Genomic DNA, 16666 nt, shown 5'->3' with positions numbered 1-16666 from the left:
GTGCTGCATGTCAGTTAAACGTCCTGACCAAGGGGGTAAGCTTCGCTTCAGAACTCAAACCTCCTATGGCACCATTTTGTTGCTACCTGGCCATCACCTCCCGTTAGCATTCCACTGACTAGCATTAATTTTGGCGCCACTTGACAGCGAATAACTTTACATCTGAAGCGTTTAAAGACTCTATTTGTCCATTGTTTAGTTCTAAAGAAACACAACAATGTTGAATAGGAATGTATAAAAGGCTCCATTACCTTGTAGCTCACGTTATGGCTCCGTAGCAGACGTTTTTGTAAAAATAGGCTAACGATTGTGTCACATAGTAGAGGATTTACCGTATAGTACAGGATAAGCTTGCAGGCAGTTTTGACTTACATGAGCTGTTTAGGATTAATTACTAATGTTAACTAGCATTTTAGTTAGCAATAATTAGCTTGTGCCCATGTTATCTCCTTACATATACCTACACTCTCCTCTGTAAGATTGGGAATGATTGAGATTTCTCTTGGCACAGCTACCAGAAGACTTACAACTTTCACGGGTTGGCTTATGTCACATTTACGCTGTCTCTCTCAGTTGGAGGCTGCGCAGTAAAGCTGGCCATCACTGGAAAAGTGCTTCTAATAGCCTTCACTGGTCTCCGTCCAGAGCAACGGGGTCTGTTGGTCCATTGTATACTGTCTATGGTCCTGACCCACAGTGTCAAAAAGTGATGCCATGAGTCCCGACCAAACGTCTAAAAATTACACCAAAGGGCTAGAAGCTAAAGGAGACTTTTCGCATCAGTAACAAACGGCAAAGGCACCTGACCAAGAGTCGGTTTTTGACGGGCTGGAGTGAGAATGTAATCCATACACACTAATTGTGAGCAGGCTTGAAGTATGTAGTGTGTCCACACCAGAAAAGTGACACATGAAAAAATGAAGGATACTTGAACCCGACAATGCACACTAAATTATTATTAAATATTTTCTGGTTCAGGTTGAATCCGTATGACTTTGGCAATCGCGATTTTTCCTGTAGCGCCCCTGCAGGTCAAAGTTTTCCCTGCCAAAAACTTTTAAACTATCAAACTTTTAATTTTGTCCAATACTTTGGTTTATGACCAAATACATTATCCTGCGTGTTTCCTGTTTACTTCATGTTTAGAAATGTAGATTCCCTTCCCTTTTCTGGAAGTCTTTTATGTTTTTTATGTGAAATGATAGAAGGAAATGTGGACAAAGATAATTTCCCGCACCACAAATATATGTTTATTGGTATCTTAAAAGTACTTGGGAAAATAGAACATACTGTATTTCCTGGACTTCTTTTCATAAAGCGAATATATACATTTTTAACACATTGTGCTCTATGAGTTCCGACCTGTCTCCAAAAATGAATAGCAGCCGTGCTCTACAGGAAACGGGTAAACTTTCTCACTTTACAAAGCACTTTGCTCCATCTAAAGCATGCCAGGGGCAAAACCTCTTCCAAATCAGACACTTTCTTTTTCACTTTGGAGATTTTTTCACGTTAACTTTAGTGTAAAAAAAAGCTGCTGGCAGTTTGAAAGAAGAGGATTAACATGATCACGGCCCACAGCCAAACTGCATAGAATTGTATTTGCATATACACAAGCTAAGCTAGCTTAATAGTGGCTGACCTCTTATCATCTCTGCTTCTTATTCTGCCCTACACACACACGCACACACACACACACACACACACACACACACACACACACACACAAACGCAGAAAGCAGCTGTATAATTTTAATTCTAGACCAAGAGTTAGAGAGACTAAAATACAGGATTAAGAAAATGGTTGAAGAGAAGACCTGATGAGAATCGGTTTCTCTTAACCATGACCACAAATGTTCTTTGCACAAAGCAGTAAATTAACCTCTTAAGCCCTATGCCTGTGGCTCAGGCCCCGGCTCGAAAATGACACGCCCATAAGGAACTGACAAAGTCTATTTAAATGATCTTGGGATCATAATAAAGGTAACGCTTCTGAGATTTATGTCAATGCAATGATGCAGTTGCAGCCCAAAACCTCTAGAAACCCAAAGCACAACATCTTAACATTACATGTGAAAGGAGTGATGCTTATAAAGTAAAGCACAGCAAAGTTAGAGAGGTTTTAGTTGAGGCATGTTTAGGCGGACTCTCCAAATGTGCCATTTTGAGCACATTTGACATTTCTCAGGTACCAAACTCAGAGTTTCCTCTATGTTGATTGGCAAGTGGCGGTCCGCCAAGGTTAGATTTCTTCCGCCACGGTATCAGAAAAAAGCCGTCTATCAGCAGTGATTGTTAGAGAGTCGCAGAATAGCGCGGACACGCGCTTCACAATGCGAGTGGGCACGCGTGCCACTCAGAGAAAAGGGAGAAAGAAAAAAGAGACAGGCTGTCCGGAGGACCGGATTGAGATGGCATGTGTGCATCCTTGAGAACTGTAAGTCGTATAGCCTAACTTACATTGTCAGTTCATTTAAGCCTGTATTAGTCTATAGTGCACATTTTTTGTTTCACCTTCACCTGCTAGCTAAATTGCACGTGGCTGTTGATTCAATACAACACCCTTGATATCATATCATGGCATAGTAGGCTAAACCGTGATTATTTCATACATTCATGTCCCGAAACATATTTTCATTTCATTCAACATAATTCCAGCCAAATAACAATTAAAAGTAGGCTATGAATTTGAATGTTTTGGTGTCTGTTGCGGTGCGCAGCGCAGCTCGGACCATGCACCGCTGCCATTTCTTTCCTCCATAAACTCCGCTCTCAGACTCTGGCTTTGCCTTCGGCCCATCAGTGATGCCCACTAGAGTCTGGATCGGGCCGAATTTTTCTGTCCGAGCCGGCCCGCGTGCGACAGAGCCGTGACCGAACCCGGCCCGAGCCTGACAGGCATTAAGAAATTTGTGTCCCATCACAGTTAAAATCTCATTTTTTTCCACATACTAATGACAAATGTAGGCAACGTTTGTTTGTGTGGAAAGCCGTTTTTTATTAAAGGAACACGCCGAATTATTGGGAATTTAGCTTATTCACCGTAACCCCCAGAGTTAAACAAGTCCATACATACCCTTCTCATCTCCGTGCGTGCTGTAATGCTGTCTGACGGCTCCAGGCCAGCACAGAACATGCAGGTGACTGGTTCCAGCAATCCTACTGCTCCGAATAAGTGACAAAATAACGCCAACATGTTCCTATTTACATGTTGTGATTTATAGAGTCACAGCGTGTACAAAAAACAACGTAACATGAGACACAGACGTCTGTTAACTGTAAACAAACCGGGAACTATATTCTCAGGTGGAAGAATATAATACTCATGTTACGTTGTTTTATGTACACGCTGTGACTCTACAAATCACAACATGTAAATAGGAACATGTTGGCGTTATTTTGTCACTTTTGTCACAATTTGGAGCAGTAGGATTACTGGAACCATTCACTTGCAGGATCTGTGCTAGGCTAAGCTAATGCTGGAACCGTCAGGCAGCGTTACAGCACGCACGGAGATGAGAAGGGTATATATGGACTTGTCTTACTCTGGGGGTTACGGTGAATAAGCTAATTTCCCAATAAGTCGGCGTGTTCATTTAAGCAACTGTAGGAAGGCATTCGGAAATGTCAGATGAGCGCATCAGCACATGGGGCAACAAGCGCATGTTAATAAGCTGTTAAAATGTTCAATGCGTTAACCTCTCCTGATCACCGGAATCAGAAAACCAGGGGAGACTGGTTACCTCCAGGGCCAACGTTATAAAATGAATAACCACTAACTCTGCTCCGGTTTCATCTACAACACGTCTGCTTCCTCTTTCTCTATCTCTCTTCTGCCCACTTTAATGACCTTAATGCCGACACTTGTTACTCGAGACCGCTAGTTACGTTTCTCTGTCAGACTATGATTATTACTAAGCAACCAAGATGCATCTTCAACCACACGAAAATGGCCAAAATAGGTAAAAGTGATTGTATTTTCTTTGCCTTTTGTGTAATGTATATAGCCTAAAAACAATTTTAAATTAAAATACAGACTCTTTTAGGAAAAGTCAGGTACCAGCAGGATTGTATTTTTTTTATTTAGCAAAGTTATTACACATATAAATTTCAAAACGGCATCTAGCAGCATGTATGCTACTCAGAATTAATGGGCCACCTCTTCCTGAATTCCCCTATAACCGAGCCTTGGAGTTATTTTTCCAAAAGCCAAGAAAAATCAAATGTACACAGCAAGGCTGCCAACTTTGCCAATGAGGCAAATATGCAATTACTTTTATTATGAATGGTTTCATAGTATAGCTTTCTTTGGGTTTTGGTTTCCCTATGAAGAATGTCTTGTAAAATTCATTTTGTAGACCTACAGTTCCGCAAAAATACAGTTCAATCAAAACAAATGAAAATATGCCTCATTGTGTGTGAATAGAGGTGAATAAATATATTTGTTTGTGTTGCAGCGAAGTGTCAGTTCCGTTTAATACGTAAAACGGGGCGTGGGACGGGGGGGAGGGGGGATTCCAACAGATCTGCCCCCACTGCTAAAATAAATCCTAGAGGAAACACTGAAACTCTAAAGGTTCACTCATGTGTCACTGTTGGTATTCATTCCATTTAAATACTGTGTTTCTGGATTTGTTTTGAAAAATCAACCAGACTTATACATATAACATATGGTGATAAAATTAATACCTAAAGTCTAGACTTCAACGGAGACCAGTGAAGTCAATTAGAAGCACTTTTCCGGTGATGGCTGAGCGTACTGCGCAGCCTCAAACTGAGCTTGACGACGTAGATGTGACATGAGCAACTTGTCTGAAATTTGTCTTCTGGTAGCTTTGCAAAGAGAAATCTGAATTATTTTAGTTGTTCGTGGATAAATGTTACTTCATATGAATTCACTTGCCACATACCGAAGTATTTCCAATCCATCAAAACGTTGCTGAAATATTTTGATCCGATGATTTTCATGGAATCTCTATGGGCTTCTCCCTTGACTGTACGCCTCCACGTCCCACCGATTGCCTGCGAGCTTCTCCTGACTATACAGTAATTTATCTACTGTGCGACAGCAAGTTGCATGATTATGACACAATTGTTAGCCTATTTTTACAAAAACTGCTGCGACAGGGCCATAACGTGATATACAAGGTAATGGATCCTTTTATACGTCATTGTGTTTCTTTAGAAATAAACAATGGACAAACAGAGTCTTTAAATGCTTCAGATGTAAAGTTATTTGCTGTCAAAGTGACGCCAAAATGAATGGCAGTCAATGGAATGCTAGTGGAAGGTGATGGCTTGTTAGCCTAAGTCTCCCCATAGGAGGTACGCTTTCTGGATGCTCGCTTACCCCCTTATGTAAAACTGCTCTGTTTTTTTATGCTAAATTATATCCACCAAAAGGGTGTAAGATGCAGATAAACAGCAGTTCAGCTGGCCAGGAATGATTCCAGCTCAGTAAACCAGTTGACAGCATCACATTGTGTCTCCTGCTGCTGTTTTTGGCCAGCAGTGTGAGCTTGTGCCTGTTTGGGGCAGAGTTTCTCCAAGCCAGCTGTTTTCTATATCCAGATGGAATACAAACTTTTGTTCTCAAAGTTGTGAAAAAAGCACAGCATGCCACCACCATCTTGAGTAAAGTGAAAGTCATTCCTCTAGAGCAGGATCATCCACCTTGAATCATCATCCGCCTTTTGAAACTATTCCCACCACTGTTGCGCTCAAGTAAATGCTGAAGGGCTCTTGTTGAGGAGTGAGGCAGGCAACTGAGTGTAGCCCTTCATTAACCACTTGAGAAGTGGATAGGCTTAGCCTAAGAGGGGGAAGTGTGCCCCGATTCATCTTCACACAAAAAAATACAGTGATATAACACTTGGACTTGCATAAACAAAGTTGTGTGTGTGTGTGTGTGTGTGTGTGTGTGTGTGTGTGTGTGTGTGTCTATATTCCAACCCTCACCTTATGGAGGACGAAACATGACTGAAATCTCAATAAATAAATTGAAATAAATGTATAAATAAAAGAATAAATAAATGCTTTACATGTATTTCTACATTTTTATCCACCTACATTTCTGTATTAGGAGGTCCTAACCTCAGTCTAAAGCATGATTGGTTACTGGAGTGAGCTCAACTACTTTTGCCTATTACGGTGAGACATTGCACAGGCACAGCAGGTGACAGCAGTTCTGCTCTCTGCTATGTTCACAGTAATATTTTCCTCATTGATTATACATTATTTTACCCACAACACATCCACTATTAATCAGAATGTTCATTTTCATGTCTCATGCCGACACTGATAACCTGCTGGTGGTTGCTATGGAGGCTGCTATCACTGAACCCACGGAGCTAGCATGTTGTTTGTGTGTTTTGGACAGAAATATTCCTGTTATGAGACTTATCTTTTTTTTTTTATCATATTCGGGAGATACTCTATCCATAGATGTAAAACCTATAAGCAGTATTACACAAGAGGGTGTGATTTAACAGTGATGCGCAGAGGTCTGTAACATTAAGCTTCACTGAAGTGCCAATAATCCGTAGTGTCCCCGAGCTCTTTAGTGTCCCAGCACTGCCCAGTGTCCCGGAGTCTTCTAGTGTCCCTGTGTCTTCTACTGTCCCTGAGCCTTCTAGAGTTCCCCAGTTTCCTAGAGTTCCCCAGTTTCCTAGAACCAAGTGTCCTAGGGTCCCCAAGTCTCCTAATGTTCCCTGGCTGGCCAGCAGCTCTCCTGATCCCTGGCTGTCTAGCAACTACCCAGATCCCCGGCAGGCTAGCCACCCCCCTGAATCCAGGCTGGTGTCCAGCCCCCCTGAACTGGCTGTGACCATTCCCCCTGAGACCACCCAGAGACTTGTGTCCAGCTGGCGGTCAGACCCGCTCCTGCCCCTCGTGCCCTGTCGGCACCCCTGGCGACCTTTGTTATGGTTGCCAGGTTGGCTGGCTCCAGCCCAGCTGACCCGTTGCCTGGCCCCAGCCCAGCTGACCTGTCGCCTTCTCGGCCCCTGGAGGGGCACTGCCCTCAACGTCCAGTTCGGCTGCCTGGAGGCGTGTGCCTTCTCTCTGTCCCCTGTCCCTAGTGGCCTCTCTCTGTCCCCTGTCCCTAGTGGCCTCTCTCTGTCCCCTGTCCCTAGTGGCCTCTCTCTGTTCCCTGTCCCTAGTGGCCTCTCTCTGTTCACTGTCCCTAGTGGCCTCTCTCTGTTCCCTGTCCCTAGTGGCCTTTCCGGCCCTCTGTTTCCCCCAGGCCTCTCTGGGCCCTCTATGGTTTCCTGTGCCCCCAGTGCTCTGATTCCCTGTGCCCTGGAGCTCTCTTCTCCCCTGTGCCCCAGAGCTCTCTGATTCCCTGTCCCCAGTGACTTTTTATCTCACGGACTCTCTCGCCCTACGTGGGTTGTTTTTATTTCTTTGGACGCTTTTTGTTTGTTGACCTTGTGTCTTTTTTTTGTTCATCCTCCGGTCTTCCCTCGCCGCCCTCCCCGGGTTGTTTTCTGTTTTTGTGTCGTCTGGAATCCGCCCCTTGAGGAGGGGGTTCTGTTATGGTTTCGGTGTGTTGCCTTGGGTTTTGTCCAATTGTCTTGTCTTGTCCTGCCTGCCTCTCTCTGCGTTTGGGTCCACATTCCCTGCTCCCACATCACACATACTGTAACCTATTTTGTGTTGATCACATATTTTACCACCGCATTTGTTTTAAAAGCTAGAACGTTGCCGTCAATAAATGTACTACTGTACACACTACTGTAAAACGGCAAAGCTAATAGTATAATAATGTTAAGTATAAGTAATACTAGTTAATATGTCCTCAATCCACAGAGACTGATTCAAGCTGGTGCCGTCCAATGGCGACATAGTGTTGTTCTCTGTTAAGTTTGTTAGTGCTATGTTTTCGAGTAGATTATGTCTTTGGGCTGATAAAATATGAAAGGCTGGCTCTCCTTCACATACGAGATAATATGGTAAACCTTCAAAGTTGAACTTTTGAGGGCGTCTTTATCGGATCTGCAGTCACCAGGGTTGGGTGGGCGCACGCCAACCACAAGACCCAGCTGAAGCCCAGGAAACGGGGCAAAAGAGCTGGCGCTTTGGTCCGCCTTAAACGACAGAGGCATCGATCCCCACTACCGCGCATTCTACTCTCCAATGTCAGCTCACTGTTCAACAAACGCGATGAGCTTGCCATCCTCATCAATAGCAGACGGGTCATTGCAGATTGCTCCATCTTGTGTCTCACCGGAACCTGGCTTAATGCCGGCATCCCAGACTCAGCGGTAAACCAGGACGGCTTCACCCTCCACCGTGGCGACCGCACCAAGGCCTCTCATGAGTCCAAAGGCAGCGGTGTATGTCTCTATGTGAACGAGAGATGGTGTACAGACACAACAATGATTGCACAGGCTTGCTCTCCAGTTCTCGAGACTCTTACCATAAAATGCAGACCGTTCTACCAAGGGATTTCACTTCATCATACTGGTCACTGTTTATATACCTCCACAAGCTACTGAGTCTGAAGCAGCCCAGCAACTCTCTGCTCATATTACGAACATTGAAAACTCTTATCTGGATGCTACGGTGCTGGTTCTAGGAGACTTTAATCACGTCAACTTGAAGCGGTCTCTGCCCAGGTTTAAACAGCAAATTCGGGTGCCCACCAGGTATGGTATTGGACCAGTGTTATTGTACCATTGCTAATGCCTTTCATGCAGTAGCGTGGGCTCCCCTAGGGCAGTCAGACCATAACACTGTCCTTCTGATCCCCGTCTACCGTCAGAAACTAAAATCTGTTAAACTAACAACTAAGGTATTAAAACAATGGTCTTCTCAAGCAATTTGTGCACTCAAGGACTGTTTTGATAACAGGTCTGTTTTTAAAGAGTCATGTCATGATCTTAATGAATTTGCTGAGGTGGTTAATGCCTACATAAACTTCTCTGAAAATGTATGTGTGCCCACTAAGTTTGTGACTGTATACAGTAATAATAAGCCATGGTTTAGCAGAGAGATAAAACATCTATGGAAAAACAAACATAACTGGAAGTGGAATCCAAGAGTGAGGATAGAGATCTGTACAAGGCGGCTAAATATGACTTTGAGAGAGCTGTCAATAAGGCCAAGGCTGGCTACAGACACAGGCTGGAAAGGAAACTTGAGGCTAATGACAGTAGAGGGATATGGGAGGGCCTGAAGCAGATTACGAACTATACAAGTACAGCGCCAGTGGTCAGTGACGATCTGAAGCTGCCTGACAGGCTCAATGAGTTTTATTGTCGCAGATGTCATGTCGATCACACAACCCCTCCTTTTGTAATAGGAGGATGAGGTCAGGCTCCTACTGCAAAAGCAGAACTGCAGGAAAGCCGCAGGTTCTGACCTTGTATCCTCCACTACTATCAAGCACTGTGAGGATGAACTTGCCTCAGTCCTCACAGACATATTTAACTGGTCTCTGAGTGAATGCATTGTCCCTCAATGTTTTAAGTCCGCTGTCATAATTTCTGTGCCCAAAAAAAACAGCATTAGTTGCCTGAATGATTACAGACCTGTAGCACTAACATCTGTTATAATGAAAATGTTTGAAAGAATAGTATGTAAAGATCTGTACAGGGGCGCAACTACCCAGTGTCAGAGGTGTATGCAACAACAATTTTGGCGCCCCCCCCCACAAAAAACATATAAATAAATAAATAAGTGTGCCCCCCCCGTTCTGATATGTTTACTATGTCCCCGCTGTCAGACATAGGCTAATTGTTATATTTTCCATCTCTGTCTGCACTATTTTTTCCCCAAAAAGGACACAGTGAATAGGTTGGTCAACAGAACTTCAAACCATAGTGGACCTTTAGTTTTGTGTGGTCTATCTAATAGAACTCCTACCTGATGTCATCACTGGGCTCATCTCTAGCCATCGCCGACCTCATGTCTGTCTCATTCACTCCTTGCCTGTGCTCTTCTCCACTAAGACATATTGTCAAACAAACATTATGTATTAGTTTTTCCATAATATTAAGAAATTAATCTGTTGGTATCAAGTGGCTCCCCCTACACTTCCACCTAATGTTATACCTACCTGTTGCCTTCCCCTGTCTTTCCTGATCCACCATCCTCACACCTGAATGAAATGAACTCAATGTTAAATATAGCAGCCTCAATTCAATTCTTAAATCAGCCTAGTGATGGTATCAGATAAGACAAATATTTTGCAGTAAGGTTGTGCTGTTGTTTTTTTGGGATTTTAAAAAGTACAAATATGGAGAGCCACTTAGCACAGAGACCTTTAAATAGAGAGAGAGAGAGAGAGAGAGAGAGAGAGAGAGAGAGAGAGAGAGAGAGAGAGATGTGACCCTGTAATTACAGCTTCCATGTCACCCAACAGATGTACAGATGTATAGGTCTAGCCTGTATGTCTGACAGCTAATGGTAACACAAAATATATTAATGATTCCATGGTAAACCAGAGTTATAGCATTAGTTATGTTTTCCAGATTCTTGTCATTTATTGTACATGCTACCTTATATTTTCCAGTTTTCAGCTCAGTAACCTCAGTTCTGCATATTCTAAGCTAGCCGTAAACCCCCATTTGGCTGCTACATTCCCAGTGTTAGCTAACGCTAGCTAGTCTGTTTACATTCCCAGTGTTAGCTAACGCTAGCTAGTCTGTTAACATGAATATTTGCAAGCCTCCAAGCACAGACGTCACACTTTAAATCCTACCTGTTGCCTTTCACCATCCACGTATTTAACTGCTGTTGCATCCTTTGACATGCTATCTCCTTTTCCCTCTTTCTTTTTTGTATTTTTAGCCACCGACAGCTCTTTTGCTTTATCCATCTTTTTCCACAGACAACAACTCACTACTGTACCTGTTCGCTCAGCGCTCATGGCGCCCCCACTCGCGATATTACGAATCCTACTATGGCCACGCCAAGACCGGACCCGCCCTTCAATAGCCCGGGTCTTGGCATGCAAAGGCAAAAGACCTCAACTCGCTAGAGTGTGAAACTGAGAAAAATGATTTTAAAGTTTCTGTTTTGTCCAGACAAAAGAATTATAGGTAGGACTCCCAAAATTTGACAACTAGTTGCTATAATAAAGAAAGGTTTGTATGCAAAAAATCTTGAGCTCAAAATTGACCTTCGACCCTTGTTTGGCAGTTACTGTACTCTGCCTTTGTATCATGTGCCAAAAACAAGGAGTCATGCAAAGTCAAAAGGCAGTAACTGACATAATCAATATTTGCTTGCTGTTCACCATACTTACATCCATTATAAGAACACCTAACCAAGGTCTAGTCATCATGGTATTTGTTTTAAATTATATAGAAGACCTTTGGTTGTTCCTATTTAGTGCTATAATGATCAGGATAGTGTGGCAACACTAACACAGTTGAACAGTATGACAGATACAGTAAGTTACTTTGAAGTACAGTAGGCTATACAATATGAATAAATACAAGAAATATTTTCTCAATAAAGATAATTTAATTATAATTTAATACAAAGGTATATATATATGTTTAACACTTTTGCAAGGCACTGTATCCGTGTCATATTCTCATTAGGGGCTGAGCCCCCCTAAAGGTCTGATCCTAGAACAGCCCCTGGTTAAGGGTTAAGGGCCACCAAACTGCGCAAGATGCACAGTCAACAAACTCGACTTGGATTACTACTTTTTAATTCTGAGATAACATTTAGGTTAGCCTAATTTTTTGTACGGACATTAGCGATAACTAGCTTAGTGCTATTATGGATTTGTGTAAGATTTGACATGAACACCTGCAAGAAGGAAATATGGCTCAAACCCGTATGGATTGTTGTGGATACAGCAGATGACGTGCATTGCTATGGATTATATCTTCCATGGATTATATCGGATTGCATGGAAAGGTAGGATGCCTGTGTATTTAATAATTGGTTTCCGGCGTCTGATGTGAGGCTCCGCCAAGTGACGAGGTGTGTCGGCATCAATGTTAGCGCTACGTGACACAAATTAAAGTTAGCTAGCTCTGGGCTGTCACTGACACTGTCCGATCTGAATCATCGCCACTTTATTTCAAAGATATGTCGTGTGTATGTTACGTGGTTTGGTGACAATTAAAAGCGGCAAACTTTGACAGTATGACAAGGCCAGAGTACAGTAACCTCACGGTGGCACAGTAACAGCTCTCTTGATGCCTGGCTAAACAAAGTCAGAACACCTTAACTCAACTTCAGCGTGCCAGAACAAAGGCAAAGAGTCGTTAACAGCTGTTACGGCATTCTGCTGTGGTTTCTCGTATGGTTTTGGATGTTACGGTTGTCATAGCCCTTCATTTTCTTGTTAAAACAATCAAATTGACTCACGATATTTATTCACATGAAAAAGGAGGTCTCAAATACCCCAAAAGTGACATTAACTAATTTTTGCCCAAATATGATGTTACAGCATTTTGCCTTTGTAGGGCAGCATAGTAGGGAGCTCTTCTCATCTATGATGGGATCTTATGAGACTACTCAAGCCTGTTAGTCCTCTACTATGTTATATAATAACATTGAGGAAATGCAGAAATGATTTAGAAACGCACAAAAGCAGCTACATATAGAAACACCAAAACAAATATTTTTAACTTTTTTTTTTTTTTTTTTACCATCGCTTTGGCGCCCCCATGGTGCTGTGCCCCTATGCGCCGCATATAGCGCATACCCACTTTTTGCGCCACTGGATCTGTCCAATGTGGTCAGGTTAGACTCCTTCCAGTTTGCATACAGGACAAACAGGTCCGTTGAGGATGCTGTATCCCTATGTCTCCACTCCATTCTACAGCACCTGGAGGCCCCAGGCAACTATGCAAAGGTCCTCTTTATAGATTATAGCTCTGCTTTTAATACAATTTTACCCAGTAAACTTTTTCAGAAACTTCAACAAATGGGGGTCCATATTTCCTTATGTCACTGGATCTTGGATTTCCTATTGCAGAGAACACAAGTGGTCAAAATCAGTAATAACATCTCTAATGTCAAGCACATTAACACTGGTGCCCCCCAGGGGTGTGTTTTATTACCTCTTCTATATTCGTTGTATACTAATGACTGTACATCACATACTGATTCTGTTAAAATGTTTAAATTTGCAGATGATACAACGGTAGTGGAGTTGATTTATGGGGATGATGATGTTGCTATAGAAATGAGATCCTCTCACTGACTGAATGGTGTTCCAACCACAACTTACTTAGAGTTAAATGTCTCCAAAACTAAGGAGCTAGTGGTCAACTACCGCAGAAGTGGGAAGCCGTCCCAGCCCTTGTACATCAATGGAGAAGTGGTGGAGCGGGTGGACAGTTTTAGGTTTCTAGGCACAACAATATCATCATCTTTAAAATGGGATGATAACATTACCAACATTACCAAAAAAGCCCATCAGAGGCTTTTTTTTCTTTGCCAGTTGAGGAAATGTGGGGTAGCCTGTGAGGGGATGTTACAGTTCTACCGAGCCGCCATCGAGAGTGTCCTTACTTTTTCTGTTACTGTCTGGTATGGAAACTCTACTGTCCAGCAGAGGTTGCAGCTGGATAGATCTGTGAGATCTACGAGGCCCGTATCCACCGGAAAGGCCTAAAGATCCTACAAGATGAGACTCACCCTGCAAACTCCCTTTTCTTCCCCTAAGGTGCCTGTATAAATTATACATCTTTTCACACCGGTTTTCTAATATAACTTTTTATGCCACCCATACTAGCGGTATTTTATCTATTTTTTGCAAAGTTGTAGATTTGCGCTATGCATCCCTATGCAACGTGTCACTTTAAACTTGACATCTGTTATTTTAGCCTCCTGGACTGTTATCCAGGTATGTAGTGATCGGTGTCCCCTTTTTTTACCTGCCTGTTTAAAATTTATTGACATAACATAATTGCGGTTGTAAAAAAAAAAAGAAATTGCCGAATCATGCAGTAGGAGCTAACGTTAGCCTATTAGTGTAACGTTACTTATTCACCCTTTATTCATGTTTTAATGTTACTTACCATCCCACGTCTTTGTAGGCAGAGGTGGCGACACATCAACCTCCTCCTCCTGTAGCCGATGCTCCTTCACCAACTCTAGGTCTATCTCAGTAAAGATGCTGAACAGGAAACAAACCAGTAGCACATCCATTTTTGCCCACCTTTGAATTGCAGCACCAAAGGTGGACCTTTTCACTGATATAATTACGCAATGACGCACCCTCGCTAGCCTGTTCCATTTACGTATTCTGTGAATGCTAAGGAGGACCCTGGCCTAGCCTCTGAAGGACCTGACTTGGAAGGACCAGTCCTAGCCTATTCTCTGGTGCTACCTTCAAGCATGTCCCCTCTGTTTACTTTGTGGATAGACCCATATACCAGTATCAAATATTATAACTAAACGTCCTGTCAACAAATCAAATACCTTCCCGCTATAATGGCAAGTTTAAAGCGTGAATATTCCATATAAAAAAGACCGCTGATCTCCCTCCCTTTTCATCAATTGCAAAATGAATTGAAAGTTTTTATGGCTGTGTACGTGCTGTGGAGAAGAAGACAGCGCCATCATTGTTCTACATGGGTGCACAATACAATGCACCGAAAGTAGAAGGGCGTGATTTAGGCCACTGACTTCTGTTACGTGCTCCCTGCTCTGCTCTCTCTTTCCTTTGTTTATCTCAGCTGTGCCTGATTGCTGATTGAGGGTGGCCTGGATATAAGAGGCTGGGAGACAGAGATCCCGGACAGAGACAGAAGCACTGATCACCGTTGTTTTTTTGGTTACTTTCTTTTGTGTTTCATTGCTTTGAGGATGGAGGTCTGGTAGTCTAGTTTTCGCGGCTTTGTTTTGTTATTAGTTAGTTTACTCTTTGGTTAGGGGGGGAAGTTTTGGGTCCGACGGCCCTTGATGGGTTGGCCTAGGCTTCTTCTCTTCTTTTGTTCATTTTGGCCAGATCTCCATACTCCCATAGTTTTGGTTTAATTAATTGTAGTTTATTTGTGTCTAAACTGCCCCGTCCATAAGGGCAAACCAGGGCCAAGTTGCTGCCATCACCTTTCCACATCCTTTCCATCCCCTGACCTGTGGCAGGACACTTGCATTCCTAAACAGTGAAGATCAAAAGGTTGTTGTGATGATGTATTACTACTATTGTACACAACACTTCATCTAAACCTACTGTCAGCAGGCCCAAGTCTGTCAGGTTTACATCCAAGGCTTCCTTCAAAAATCACAAGTTACGTTAAAATGTGCATAAACAACTATTTCCATACAGTAGTATAGTAACCCCAAAGTACGATATCTCCCACCTTGTACTTGGTTTTTAAATTATCCCACTTTTTTTTTTTTGGCCCGGCCGTGAGTGACCCTCCCTCCGATCCCCCATCTTCTCCAAAATAAGCCTATGTGAATGAGGGGGGGGAATAAAAAGCCGATTACACAGCTATTACTTCTGAACATTAGCTAAACAATAGTACATTTGCTTCTCACCGATTTATCCGTTCGCCGCGGTGTCTCTTCCCCAGGTAAACAGCTGCTTTTTATCTATACGGAGACTCCGTTTGTTCCTTAGTCCCTGTTAAAAAAGATGAGAAAGCTATCAGTATAACGCTGTGGATTGTATAATGTTAACGTTACATAGTTTGTACAACTTATCTAGTTATTTTAAATATTTATAAAAGAAATGCCGGTGATGGCAACCAATCAAACAACAGTTGGCTAAATGACGGGTTAGCCTACCGTTAGCTTGTGAGGTATCTAGCTAATTATCAATAGCAATTTGTACTGGCATTTAAACGTTAAACTTTACTTATATGTACTATCGTTTTAACATATGTATGGTAACGTTAAACATTAAAGATAAAGCTACTTACATTTGAAAGCATATTGCGCCGTCACTCCACCGCTTACATCCGCCATTGTTTTTTTTTACGAGCCGGCGCATGGAATTGTGGGTGATTTGGGACCGCGAAGGATAAACACATACATCCTTTCATCCTTTGCTGTCTATGGGAAATTCTCTGAAGGAAGGACTCAGTCCTTGGTGGAATTCGGAGGATCCTCGACATTGGAACAGTCCTTCCTTGACTTTGAGAAACTCCTTGAATCTTCAGCTCCAAGGGAAGGACCAGGTAATCAGCCAGATGTATGATCACGTCAGAGCCTTCAAGCAAAAACTCTTGTTGCTCAACAGACATCTCTCAACGGGTGAGGCCTAATTGCAATTCAAATTATATAAGCATAATGTTATTGTGTGCAGTGTTTGGGATAAACAGATACAAAATACAGATTACTGTAATTTATACTTTTCCAAGTAACTAAGTAAAGTAAGGTCTAATGTGCATTTAGCCTACTTAATAAAATGGAACACCACAATTTCTTATACTGTTCTTTTTTGTCTTTGTGTGTAAATTTAGGGATTTTGGCACATTTTCCTAGCCTTAAAGATAGAAGAATACATCCCCAAGTACACGGAAATCCTCAGCAATCTTGTGCTCGAGTTTGACAGTCACTTTGTAGATTTCTGAGAAAATGCAACAGCCTTTCAGCTGTTTGCTCAACCCTTTTCTATTGATGTGGAAACAGTCAGTGAGGAGCTTCAGATGGAACTGCTTGAACTTCAGTCTGATTCAGAACTCCAAAACAAGTTCAGAGATCTTCCCTTACAGGACTTTTACAGAAGTGATCCAGCAAC

This window comes from Perca flavescens, chromosome 10, assembly GCF_004354835.1.
Source record: "Perca flavescens isolate YP-PL-M2 chromosome 10, PFLA_1.0, whole genome shotgun sequence".
Taxonomy (NCBI): Eukaryota; Metazoa; Chordata; class Actinopteri; order Perciformes; family Percidae; genus Perca; species Perca flavescens.
The sequence above is the reverse complement of the archived record's forward strand: the minus strand, read 5'-3'. Positions refer to the sequence as shown.